We start from the raw sequence: 13,154 nt of genomic DNA on the forward strand, positions 1-13,154 counted from the left end.
GTCAGGCCAGGCTGGGGTCCTAGGGAGGCCTCTGAGCAGGGTTTGGGGTGTCTCAGCCAGAAGTTCCCCAATCGGCCTGGAAGGTCTTGGAGCCAGGCTTTGGGGTGGGGCGGAGCAGGGCCAAGGAAGGGGAGAGGGGTCCGCTGAGGCAGGCTTAAGATTCTCAGTGTCGGCAGGGCAGCAGCAGTGGTGCACAAGCGGCGGGGAACGGAAGTCCAGGTCCTGCTGTGGCCCCACCACACAGTCCCAGAACCAACTCCCCGGTGACCAGACCAAAACCACTAACAGAACTGGCGGTACTTCCATCCTTGCTGGGCGCACCTGAGCGTGGGGTGCAGCAGCGGCAGCAGGGTAGGTGAACGCTGAATGTGAGATGGCTGGGGTCAGCCCTGTGGTGTACAGAGGGTAAGGAGCGCAGGCCTCTGAGGATGCAGGGATCAAAGCAGCCCCCCATCAGGTCATAGGGGTCCCGTGCGATGACATGTGCTCCAAGAGGGGTGGCAGGTGAGCGTTGGCAGGATTTGGTGTTGCCATTAGCTTGCTCTTGGCCATCTTGGTGCTGACTTTGGCAAACTCTAGCCTCAGGGTCTGTGAGTTCTCAGGATCAAATCGAATACCATGCAGTGCATTCTTAGCTGCTTCGGCTCCTGCCCTGCTGTCAAAGATCACAAAACCAACAGGCTGTCTGGAGGTGAGCTTGATCAGAGTCCCTTTGTAACCCTTGAATGGCCGGAAAAGTAAATAAAGTTCTCTGGGCTTAATGTCCACGGGGAGGCCACTGACGAACAGTGTCCGGACCTCTTCCTCCAGGCTGCCGCCAGAGCCCGGTGCTGGAGGCGGTGTTGGTGCCGGAGCCCGCGCTGGGGCAGAGTTCGCCATCTGGCTTCAGCTCATAGTGTCTTAATCCAAAGTCTTTAGATTTCTATTTTGGGCTAGGATCCAGCTATATAAATACTTTTATTTTATTTTTTTTGTGGATGGCACTGGTGCCTGCTCTATTGCCTTCCATTCCACTTTTTGGGTACGTTTTGTGTAATCTGCTCTATTTTGTGGATGAATTCCAAGTTTATACAGCAACTGTTCCCATGCATGGGAGTATCCTATCTATTCTATAAGTGCAGGAAAGAGGTTCTAGGAAGTTTGCTGTTTCACTCAGTGTTTCATAGGCTTCTTAAAGCACCCGAAGGCAAAAAACTTGAAAGAAAAATTCCCATTTATGTACCTAAAAATGTATTAGAAAATAATCATTGTAAACATGGCCAAAAAAGATATGATTTCAAAGAGCCTGAAGTCTGTGGTCAACAACATGTGTGTGTGTGTGTGTGTGTGTGTGTGTGTGTGTGTGTGTGTGTGTGTCTGTGTGTAGTGGTACTGGTACTTGAACTCAAGGCCTGGGAAGTGTTCCTTTAGTTTTTCTTCTCAAGGTTAGCTATCACTCCATTTCCAGATTTTTGCTGGTTAATTGGAGATAAGCATCTCACAGATTTTCCTGGCTGGGCTGGCTTCTGTGATCCTCAGATCTCAGCATCCTGAGCAGTTAGCATGGCAGGTCTGAGCCAGGGTGCCCAGCTATGTGGCCAACAACTTGTAAAGTGTAACTGAACACTAATGGCTATGTCCAGCCATTACAGTTTAGTCCCTGAGTCAAAAGGGTTTGATAGTTAAATGTGATTCTTTGCATTGCATACTGGGTAATTTCATATGCTCCTCTCTTCCATTTGTTTCAACATTATTCAGAAATGGATTTAAGAGGAAAGAAATTTGGGTTTTGGTGTTGGTAGAGTCTCAGCATGGATTTATTTCATTGCTTTCTCCATGCAAATATCCATGCCTGGGCTTGGTTGAAAGCATAGATTCCATCAGGGAACGAGTTCTTTTTTCTTCATGAAAGGTTTATAAACAAGGATTCTGCAGGCAACACACTGGTCCCCTGGGACAGCATCAAGTCCTCTAGGATAGAAATGATTTATCGCCATGTGTCCTGGAGTCCACATGTTCTGGTGAAAATTGCAAAGCTGGAAACAATACGAGTTTATAGGTAAGATGTATTACAATGTAAACATACATTAAATAACTTCAAAGACTAGAACACTGAGCAATACACTCAAAAATCACATTTTCTTTATTGCCAAAAGTTTATGGCATTTATGAAAGGAAAAACCACTGTGGGTGAGGACTTTAGATCTACTTTATCATATAAGAGGGCCTTTCCTGTCCAGTACCTAGTTCATAATAGACACTCAAGAAGCATCTCTTGATCTGATAAGTAAGATCTACAGCTGTAGAAAGTAAAAGTTGGGGCTGGGAATGTGACAGTAGTAGCATACATGAAGCCCTGGGTTCAATTTCTTCTTATCACATAATTACATTTAAAAATTTTTATTTTTATTTTTTAAATTTTATTTTTTGGTCCTGGAGCATAAACTCTGGGCCTAGGTGCTGTCCCTTAGCTCTTCAGGTCAAAGCTAATGCTCTATCACTTGAGCCACAGCACCACTTACAGCTTTTTCTGCTTATGTGGTGTTGAGGAATCGAACCCAGGGCTTCATGCATGCAAGGCAAGCACTCTATCACTGAGCCACCTACCCAGCCCTACATTTTTTTTTTAAAGTGAAAGTTCTAAAAATTTAACACCATACATTGGTGTCTTATTTTCTGATGTACACCATTGCTCCCCAGACACCCCTCCACTGCCAGAGGCATTGAGGACACTCTTCAAGTGAAATAATTGTAGGGAAGTTATGCCAAACTACCCTGACTTTCATCTATCAGTAAACTAGAGGTGAAGATAATGAGTTGGTTTGCCCATGTTTCTATTTGTTGAATAATTGATGTGTGTTTCTTTTGACCAGTGCCCTGTCTGGTTTTATTGTGTCTTCTTCCTTACATCCAGTCCTGCTAAACAATCAAGTGTCCGCCCAGACTGATGCTCAGTTGTTTAGGTTCCTGTGATGATATTGCCAAACATAATAAACAAAGCACAGTCATTCCAGTGAGAGACTAAGCATCTTATAGAGGGGAATTATTCCATAAAGGGTAAGGTAGTGAGGTAGGGCTCCCCCCTGTGCCCCCCGCCCCAATGCCTTTTGATTTCCATTTCCTTTGAACAACTGCTTGTTTTCATGCAACTGCTTGTTTTCATATTAGGGAAAGTGAGGTTCAGAAACTCACTTTGAATTATGTTATTATATGATGTTGATCAGATACCTAGTTATCAGATTATGCAGATGTAGTACATCCAGTAAAGCTGACTAGACCATTTGAATGTCAGTATAATTCCATAATGAAATAATACCAACATGATGTAATAATAATTGCATGGAGATAGCAGTTTTGATGCCATTATTTGATTGAATATGGTCTCATTATCTCCCAGTGACACAACAAAGTCTTATTATCTAAACATTCATAGGTTCATTGTCTACACAGTAAATTGTGGGTGGGTCCTTCATATCTAGTAGCATGTGTTGCTGACTCTCTTGCCCAGTACCTCATTTCCATTAGGTACTCAATGAATGTTTACTGATCCTGAAATGTATGAGCCTTTGTCCTTTCTGGTAGAAAGAAGAGAGAGAATACTTTGTTCATTTATGTCCTACTTTCAGGCAAATGCAGGAGGGCAGAGAGCTCTTCTTTTTTTTTTTTTTTTTTTTTTTCCGGTCCGGTCGTGGGGCCTGAACACTGGGCGTGGGCGCTGTCCCTCAGCTCTTCAGCTCAAGGCTAGCACTCTACCACTTGAGCCACAGTGCCACTTCCGGCTTTTTTCTTTTTGCTTATATGGTGCTGAAGAATCGAACCCAGGGCCTCATGCATGCAAGGCAAGCGCTCTACCACTGAGCCACCTTCCCAGCCCAGAGAGCTCTTTTTGTATGTGTTTCTTCTTAATAGCTTTTTGCTCAAAACCATCTTCATGCCAAAGTGGCATATTGGGAATGACATGTTCTGTTACCATTGCTGTTTACATCAATGAAGTTAACACATTCTGGACTAAGGCTTACTATCCTGCAGATCAGAGTTTAAAACCTCAGGGATGTTTACAAGCAACAGAAAAAAAAGCCTTAATTTAGCATCTATCATACTTAAAGCTCTGTATTAGATCAACAGGAAAAGGAGTAGAGTAGAGAAAAGAAACAATCTTCCATTAAATAAGTTTATTATACCTGGTTATTTCTAAATTTTTCTGCTAGTAGAGTAATTAGAGTTACATCCTGAGATGAAATTCTCAGGCTATTTCCTCTAAAGCAGCTACTGTTTCTTTATTGTTTTCCTCATCTCAACAAGTGCTTTTCCGAGCGTTTACATTATAAAACTGAATTTTTTTTCTAGCCTCTGGCCTTTCCTTTAACTCATATTTTGGTTATCATCTGAACTTCTATAGATTACTTCCCTGAAGTATAGGCCATACATATGTCCACATAAAATCTGTGTTTAAGCCAGATGTGGTGTTGCATGCCTGTAATCCCAGCTACATGGGAGATAGAGATTGGAAGATTGTGTGTGTGTGTGTGTGTGAGTGTGTGTGTGTGTGTGTGTGTGTGTGTGTGTGTGTGTGTGTATGTGTGTTTAAGCTATCCAGATCCAAACTCACAAAGCAAGTTAGGAGTGCTAGTTCATACCTCTAATCCCAGCTACATGGAGATGGAGGTAGAAAGATCAGTCCTAGGTTGAGCCCAGGCAAAACTATGAGACCCTATCTGAATAATAACCTAAAAATACTGGAGGTATGGCTCAACTTAACAACCTCAGCTCTCTTGAGTTCAAACTGCAGTAATACCCCACCCTCTCAAAAAACTATATTTTGAATCTTATTTACTATATAGTTAAGATAACCTCATAGTTATATAATTACTTTTACATTTATAATTTATTTGCTGGACTAGAAGCTTTCTGAAATTTAAGAGCCCATATATTACTTATAATCTTTCTAAAACCCCAAAGGCTTTCGGCAGAGGCCCTCTTTTACACCACAGAAGCAAAGCAGTCTGGATGAAGTGAAAAGACAGCCCCATAAAACTACTTGATATTCACTCTTCCTCAGGACACTTGGTCACTGAAGGTTAGTAGGCCACACAGCCTGGTTAACCTGGAAGGTCAGTTTAGTCTCACTATCCTTGATCAATTACTTTGTAGGGTACATGGGCAGCAAAGATGGTGCTGAGAGGGGGTTGAATGGGCAGAGCCCGAGTTTTTTATGTTAAAATCTGACTAGATGCCACAACTAGGCGAAGTGACATCAGTGCCTGAACAGCTCTTGGACAGCAGGGAAAGTAGAGAAAGCTTAGTCACATGATAGGGTGACCTCTACAGTGATTGGTTGGTTCCTTTTCCTCCCCTTCCATGCCATGCAGTTTTTTTTGCTTTAAAAAGTGCTTGCTGTGTGGTAATAAACGAGTTCCTGCTTGACTTGACTCTCCACTGTGTCTGACTGTCTTGGGGCTAAGGGAGGCTAGGGAATGGGCAAGCCCTGGGACTTACCTTTCCTGGGACCCTGTCCATCTTCCATGGGAGGGACAAAGACCCAACATTACTTACGTTTGCTTTTCCTCCAAAATGTTTCAATGATTAATTACACAGCACTCTACCAAATTATTGGAGACTTGTGAGGTTTTATCTAGTAAGAATAACCTGGAGATAAATAAGTGATAAACATCAATATAAATAATTATTTATTCTTATTTGAAAAAGGTAATATGGTGGATTATTATGTATTATATAATATCCTCACTTATTTTTGGTAATGCTAAGTTTTGAACTCAGAGTCTCATGCTTGTTAGGCTGGTATCTTACCACTTGAGCCACATCAGCAGTCTTTTATTTTTTTGGATAAAGTCTGACATTTTTGTCAGTGGCTAGTCTCAGACCATGACTCTACTTCATATGCCTTTTATGCAGCTGGAATTGTACATATGAGACATCATGCTGTTTCTGGTTTGATTTTGAACTGTTTATTCCTCTGATATCTACCTCCCATGTAGTTGGGATTATAGATATAAGCCACCACTCTTAGCCCACATTCACTATTTCTGTAAAGACAAATATGAATACAGGAATTTTCTAAGTAAGAAATAAAAAGATTATAGCTAAGGGTAGGATTTGATGTTCAATGATTATAGATGAAATTTTGTTGTCTTTGGTGGTGCTGGGGAAATCTAACTCAAGGGTTTGTATATTCCAGGCAAGCAAGTGATCTACCACTGAGCTACAACTTTGATGTTAAATGATTATGAAAAATGTATTTATTTTTCACAGCTTTTTGTATTTGGGGAAAATAATTAAAGGATTTTGTACCTATATTTCATTGTGTGAGGCTGAAAAGATTCTTTAGTATTTCTAATCTTTGATTTTTCTTTTGTAAAACAGGAGCAATTATTGTACCTCCTAATAGCATTACTCTAAGGATCAAATTAAATAATTAAGTGGAAGGCTTAGCTAAGGACATGGGACCAAAAGCTCAATAAATGGTAGTGGTTTTTATTAGCTGCCATCTATTTTCACCTCATTCAGAGCTAGAAATCTCAAATTCTCTAAGGCAAGTAGAACAGTTAAGAAAATGTGATAGTTGGGGTAGCCAAAAACTTATTATTATTATTTTCGTTTTTTTTAAATTGTGAAAGTACTTTATGGAGGGGTTACAATTACATGACCAAGGTAATAAGAACATGTTTTATCAAGCATTGTTTCCTCCTCTTTTGTCCTTTGTTTCCCCTTACCATCCCTGCCTTCCCAACTCCCCCAAAGTTGTAAAGTTTGTTTTTCGACATAGCATCTTGTATATTTCATTGTTGCAATGGGTCCACCTCTACCCCTATTTAAACAATTTGTTTTTTCTCTTCCCCTCCCCAAATTATACCAACTTCAAATACAGTGAAAACAGGGTTTATTCTGTGGGGGAGGGTCATACAAAGCAACAAAAAAATTACCTTAAATATGTTACTGCCCAATAAATAAGTGGGCTAAAGACTTAAAGAGAAACTTCTCTGAAGAGGATAAAAGAGTGGCCAGTAGACATATGAAGAAATGCTCAACCTCTCTAGCCATAAAAGAAATACAAAGCAAAACAACGTTGAGATTCCACCTCACCACAGTTAGAATGGCTATAATAAAAAATCTAATAACAACAGATGCTGGGTGGGATGTGGCTAGAAGGGAACCCTAGTGCATTGTTGGTGGGAGTGTAAACTTGTTCAACCACTTTGGAAAGCAGTATGGAGGTTCCTCAAATGACTCCACATAGAGCTCTCCTATGACCCAGCAATCCCACTTTTGGGCATTTACCCAAATGATCACAAACAAGACCATACTAAAGCTACCAGCACAACTCTGTTTATTGCAGCATTATTTACCATAGCTAAGATATGGAACCAACCCAGATGCACCTCAGTAGATGAATGGATCAATAAAATGTGATACACACATACACACACACACACACACACACACACACACACACACACACACACACAATGGAATTCTATGCCTCTGTCAGAAAGAATGACATTGCCTCATTTGTTAGGAAATGGAAAGACTTGGGAAAAATTATATTAAGTGAAGTAAGCCAGGCCCAAAGAAACATAGGTCCCATGGTTTCCCTTATTTGCAATAACTAATATATGTCTGAGACAAGTAGAAAAGGTCAGATACGATGATGTTAAGTGAAATGAACCCCAAGATAAGGACTCAAGTGGTTTTTCTTTCTTGCTATTTTCAATTATTTGATAGCTTAAATTTGTTTTTCTCAGAGATAGTTATTGTCAGCCCATTGTATTGTAAATGGGCTTTGAATCACCACTATATCTAAAGGGCCTGGTATACCTTTGACACACAGTAAGTACCTTGAGAAATAATTGGTGGATGGTATAAAAACCTATGAAATCACTACACTCAGGGATATTCTGAGCAGTGATCTATTTAAGAAGTACAAAGTATAACCAATGCATACATGGTCCCATCCTGTTTGTGTGGCCTACTTGTCAACAAAGTGTTATGGTGCCTTGCCCTTGGCCTTGGACCAATCTATAATGGCTTAAATAACTCAGTCTATAATGATTTACAACTTCCAGTAAATCCCCCAAATATGGTATTCCCTAACACACACATACACACACAACAACAATAAGAACAAACAGAACTTTCTAAGTTCTGTTTTGATTTCCTTTTTCAAGTTTTTAAAGTTTGCATCATAGAGGTCCTTCACTTCTTTGGTTAAGTTAATTCCTAGGTATTTTATTTTTTGTGGGGCTATTACAAATGAAGTTGCTTTCCTAATTTCAGCCACACTTTTCTCATTGTTGGCATACAGAAAAGCCATTGATTTTTGAGGGTTAATTTTATACCCTGCTACTTTGCCAAAGTTTTGAATCAGCTGAGTAATTTGGGAGTGGAGTCTATGGGATTCTTTAAATACAAGATCATGTCATCTACAAAGAAGGAGAGTTTTACTTCATCTTTCCCTATTTGAATCCCCTTTATGTTTGCATCTTGTTTTATTGCTGTAGCTAGGCATTCTAATACTAGATTGAAGAGAAGTGGAGAGAGTGGACATCCTTGCCTTGTTCCTGAGTTAAGAGGAAATGGCTTTAGTTTTGCACCATTAAGTATAATGCTGGCTGTAGGTTTGTCATATACAGCCTTTATTGTATTGAGGAATGTTCCATGGGTTCCTAATTTTTTCCAAGACCTTCATCATAAAGCGGTGTTGGATCTTGTTAAATGCTTTTTCTGCATCTATTGAGATAACCATGTGGTTCTTATCCTTGTTCCTGTTGATATGATGAATTATATTAATTGATTTGCGTATATTGAACCAGCTTTGCATCCCTGAAATGAATCCTGTTTGATTGTGGTGTATGATTTTTTGGATGGATTGTTGAAGTCGATTGGCCTAAATTTTGTTAAGAAATTTTGCATCAATGTTCATCAAAGAAATGGGTCTATAGTTCTCTTTCTTTGATGAATCCCTCTACCAGCACGACTATGTTTATTGCAGCACTATTTACTATAGCTAAGATCTGGAACCAACCCAGATGCCCCTCAGTAGATGAATGGATCAAGAAAATGTGGTATATATACACAGTGGAATTCTATGCCTCCATCAGAAAGAATGACATTGTCCCATTTGTTAGGAAATGGAAAGACTTGGAAAAAATTATATTAAGTGAAGTAAGGTAGGCCCAAAGAAACATAGGTCCCATGGTTTCCCTTATTTACAATATCTAGTCTATGTCTGAGTCAAGCAGAAAAGGTCAGATAAGGTAATGTTAGGGAAATGAACCCTAAGATATGTTCAAATGTTTTTTTTTTCTTTCATGTGATTGTTTCTAACACATTTATAAGGTTATTTCTTTGTTGCTTTGTATGTGTCTCCCCCACAGTATAACCCCTGCGTTCACTGTATTTGATGTCGGTATAATTTGTGGAGGGGAAGGGGAAAAACAAATCGTTTAAATAGGGATACAGGTGGATACGTCTCATTGCAACAATGAGACATACAAGTCGTTATGTCAAAAACGAACTTTACAACTTTCGTGGGGGGGTGGGGGGGTGAGGGGTGGAGGGGTGGGGGGGCTGGGGGGCGGGGGAGGGGAGATGGGAAGTGATGGGAAGGGGAAACAAAGGAGGAGGCTACAATGCTTGATAAGAAATGTACTCATTATCTTGCCATGTAATTGTAACCCCTCTGTACAGTATTTTCATAATAAAAAAAAAAGAAATAAAAAAAAAGAACAAACAGAACAAGAACAACAAAACAAAGTTCAGTTTGTGTAGTAACTATTTCCAGCAAGATAATGTAGGAAGTGACTCAGAGTTTAAGCAAAACAAAAACTATATACACATACATGTTTTTAAGCACTGTACTTCTTTACATCAGTAAATGAACCTTACCACTCCAATGACGAACCACATCCCAACACACTTTTAACACTATTCCTTATTTGAAGTGGTCTTAAGAACACCCACAGCAAACAAACAAGCTCACAAAAAATTCTCTAGAAGCTAAATTTCATCATGAAAATGCACACATAGGCCTACAACTTGAGCTCTTCTAGCCTTACTGTTTACTAGTTAAAGATGAAATCTAGCAAACTTCTTTCCCAGCTGGCTTCAAACCTTGATCCTTTAGAACTTACTCACCTGAGGTAGGATTATAGGCACAAATCATTAGTGCCTAGCTGATGTACATTTCTTTAAGTGAATTTTTCATCTGTATTTTCTATTTTTTAGAGTTTCTCTAGCCTTTAATGCTCGTGATTACTAGAAGTGTGTTCTGAATAGTCACTTCTTCATTCTGTTGTTCCAATCTGCTGTTCCCTAGTGCTCACGTTGTTCTCCCCATGTCTTTTGACCAGAAGGACTATAATCCTAATTGTTGGGCTTCTGAGAAAGATTTTTCTGTATGAAAAAGACTTCAAAATTTTGTACTATACATTAAGTATCATTTTAACCATTAGACTACTTGTTGGGTTTTTAAATATATCTTCTAATTCTCAACCCCATGTAATAGGGATCATTTTTAAACACACATAAAGATCTCATTTTCTAGATTAAAAAGAAACATTTTGGAAGAAACAATTAAAGAATGCTCACTGCTGATGAGGGTCTATACTATGCCTTTTGGAGGCATAGTAGTTTCTTAGTTTAACTTAGTTGGAAACAAATGTATGAAAAACTTTTATAAAATTCAGCAGATGAAGTGATTCAGTAGTCAGTACCCAGTAGCTGTGAACTGAATCTTCCTCTCTGTTTAGAGGGAGCAGGAGATCAACCCAGGCATGAGGCCCTTCTAAGGGCTGACATATTTCGGTTGAATTTAGAGTTCTCTGAGCCTAAAGATAAAAACAATGACTAATAAGGAAGTCCTTTTCATGTTATGGATTATTTCTGCATTTTCAAATCATCTTAATGACCTTTTGGATGAACTTTCAGAAACTATAAAAACAGTGTTTAGAGTAATTTCATATTCTTTCTTCTCCTTAACGTTAATGTATTAGGTCTAAAGTGGAAAAATAACAATATTATTTTTATGTATGGAGGATAAAGATTTTTACTTAGACAACTGTACTCATAAGAAGCAATGCAAAATTAATAAACATTAAAATTGTACAGATAATAGGAATTTTGAAGTTTGTCTTGTGTGATTGGCTGCTGAATGACATTTGCTTCTGTGGTTTTTCATTATGTCTGTTTTTGAATGTCTTAGTTCTTTCTTGTTTAAAATATTCTTAGAGCCATTTTTTCCAGTGAAACCCCTCCCAGTGATTGACTCACATCAGAAAGAATTCCAGAAATAAGAACAATCATGCCCTTTCTGTCATTGATGTAATGGTGTTTCAGCATACTCTCCTAGTTATGAGTGATGTTTTGGCAGGCATTGAAATCATCAAGATATCTGAATAGATGTTTGCATGATTGCATTGATGATTGGCCCCTTTCAAGGAGCTTCTTACTTTTTAGCTGGAAAACATTATTTCTTTTTAACGAAATAGTAAATTAAAGACCATGTAAGTTGTGTTTCCTTTGTATTTTCTTTGTCTTTCTTATTTTTTAAATTTGTCTTTTTTCATATTTGTCAGTATGAAGATTATCTGTCTTAGGTATGGTAGGCAAGGTGGCCTATGACTTGAGGCACATCTCCAGCTTAAGAGTGAGCACAATAACTTATATTCTGTATGCCAAGTTCTAAGTATTCTGATTTTTTTAAGACAGAATGGTTAAATTTGGATAAAGTGTGGTCCAGTTCCTTTGAAATAGTTTAAGATGGTTTTATTAAATTGTGGTGTTATTCAAATAATATTATACCTTTTTACCAAGATGACACAGAAAGCAAAGAAAGGAAGGGACAGTGGGATAGCAGCAAGGAAGAGAAGGGAGAGCAATGATCGACAAGTAATGTACTCGTTGCCTTACTCATGTAACTGTAACCCCTCTGTACAGCATCTTAACAATAAAATAAAATTAAAGAAAGCAAAGAAAGCTGCTCCTACCTCTCCTAAAGCTGAAGCCAAGGAAAAGGCTTTGAAGGCCAAGAAGGCAGTGTTGAAAGGTGTCCACAGCCACAAAAAGAAGGTAAGTACTTCACCTACCTTCTCGCGGCTCAAGATGCTGTGGTTCTGAAGACAGAACAAATACCCTTGGAAGAGGCTCCGAGGAGAAACAAGCTTGACCACTATGCTATCATCAAGTTCCCCCTGACCACCGAGTCAGCCATTAAGAAATAGAAGACAACAACACACTTGTGTTCATTGTGGATGTCAAGGCCAACAAGCATCAGATCAAACAGGCTGTGAAGAAGCTCAGTGACATTGATGTGGCTAAGGTCAATACTCTGATCAGACCTGATGGAGAGAAGAAGGTATATGGCTCCTGATTATGATGCTTTAGAAGTTGTCAACAAAATTGGAATCATCTAAACTGAGTCCAGCTGGCTAATTATAAATATACATTTTTTCCTACCATTTAAAAAACTAACATTATATCTAAAAGTTGACATGGTGATTTAATGATAATAAAAAATAAATTTAGTTTAGAATTTGCCTTTTGTTTATTTTTTTTCTAGAAATGGCTTCTTCTTAGAAATTGAGCAAGAACTCTACATTTTGCATAGAGTTTGTAAAACCATTTGTTATTTTTCACATTTTAGAATTCTCACTAGAAACTGTTTTATCTCCAAGTTCCTCTCACATAACATGAGCTTACATATGTTCAGACCAGATTTGTCTACCTTCCAGTCTCTAGTAAAAACTGTCTCTTTCTTGGCCTAGGAGCTCCCTGAAGTTCATACTTGGTTGAATCTGAAGTGAATTTGTAGAAAATCAAATCATTTTAATCAGTGAACTTGGTGAACACCTGGACATCAGGGACAGTTGCCAAGATAATCCTTGATTTTTCATTAAGGCACAGTCTATGAAGAGGTCATTTTTTGGGGGGGGAGGAGGCAGTGGGTAGGCCTATCTGCCATTGGTAGGATTCTGACATCGTCTTCATTCACCAGGAAATCTCTACTAGTCTTGTAGCTTCATTGTTCATGCTGTTTGTAACTTTATAAGTCTTTTCTGAAATGTTGAATTAAAACCCCTTTGTTCCACTATTTAGGAATGATAAAAATAAATAAATATAAAGAAGACAAAAAGTCTTTCCATAAAAGACTTTTGATTTTA

The 13,154-nt window shown here is 38.8% G+C and overlaps 1 pseudogene; it reads right to left on the reverse strand.

Moving 5' to 3' along the window:
* Positions 1-202: 202 nt before the first annotated feature.
* LOC138837463 (RNA-binding protein with multiple splicing 2 pseudogene) lies at positions 203-12,131 on the reverse strand (annotated as a pseudogene).
* Positions 12,132-13,154: the final 1,023 nt, after the last annotated feature.

Source organism: Dipodomys merriami, unplaced genomic scaffold (genome assembly GCF_024711535.1).
Source record: "Dipodomys merriami isolate MVZ:Mamm:240054 unplaced genomic scaffold, mDipMer1.0.p SCAF_1, whole genome shotgun sequence".
Lineage (NCBI taxonomy): Eukaryota > Metazoa > Chordata > Mammalia > Rodentia > Heteromyidae > Dipodomys > Dipodomys merriami.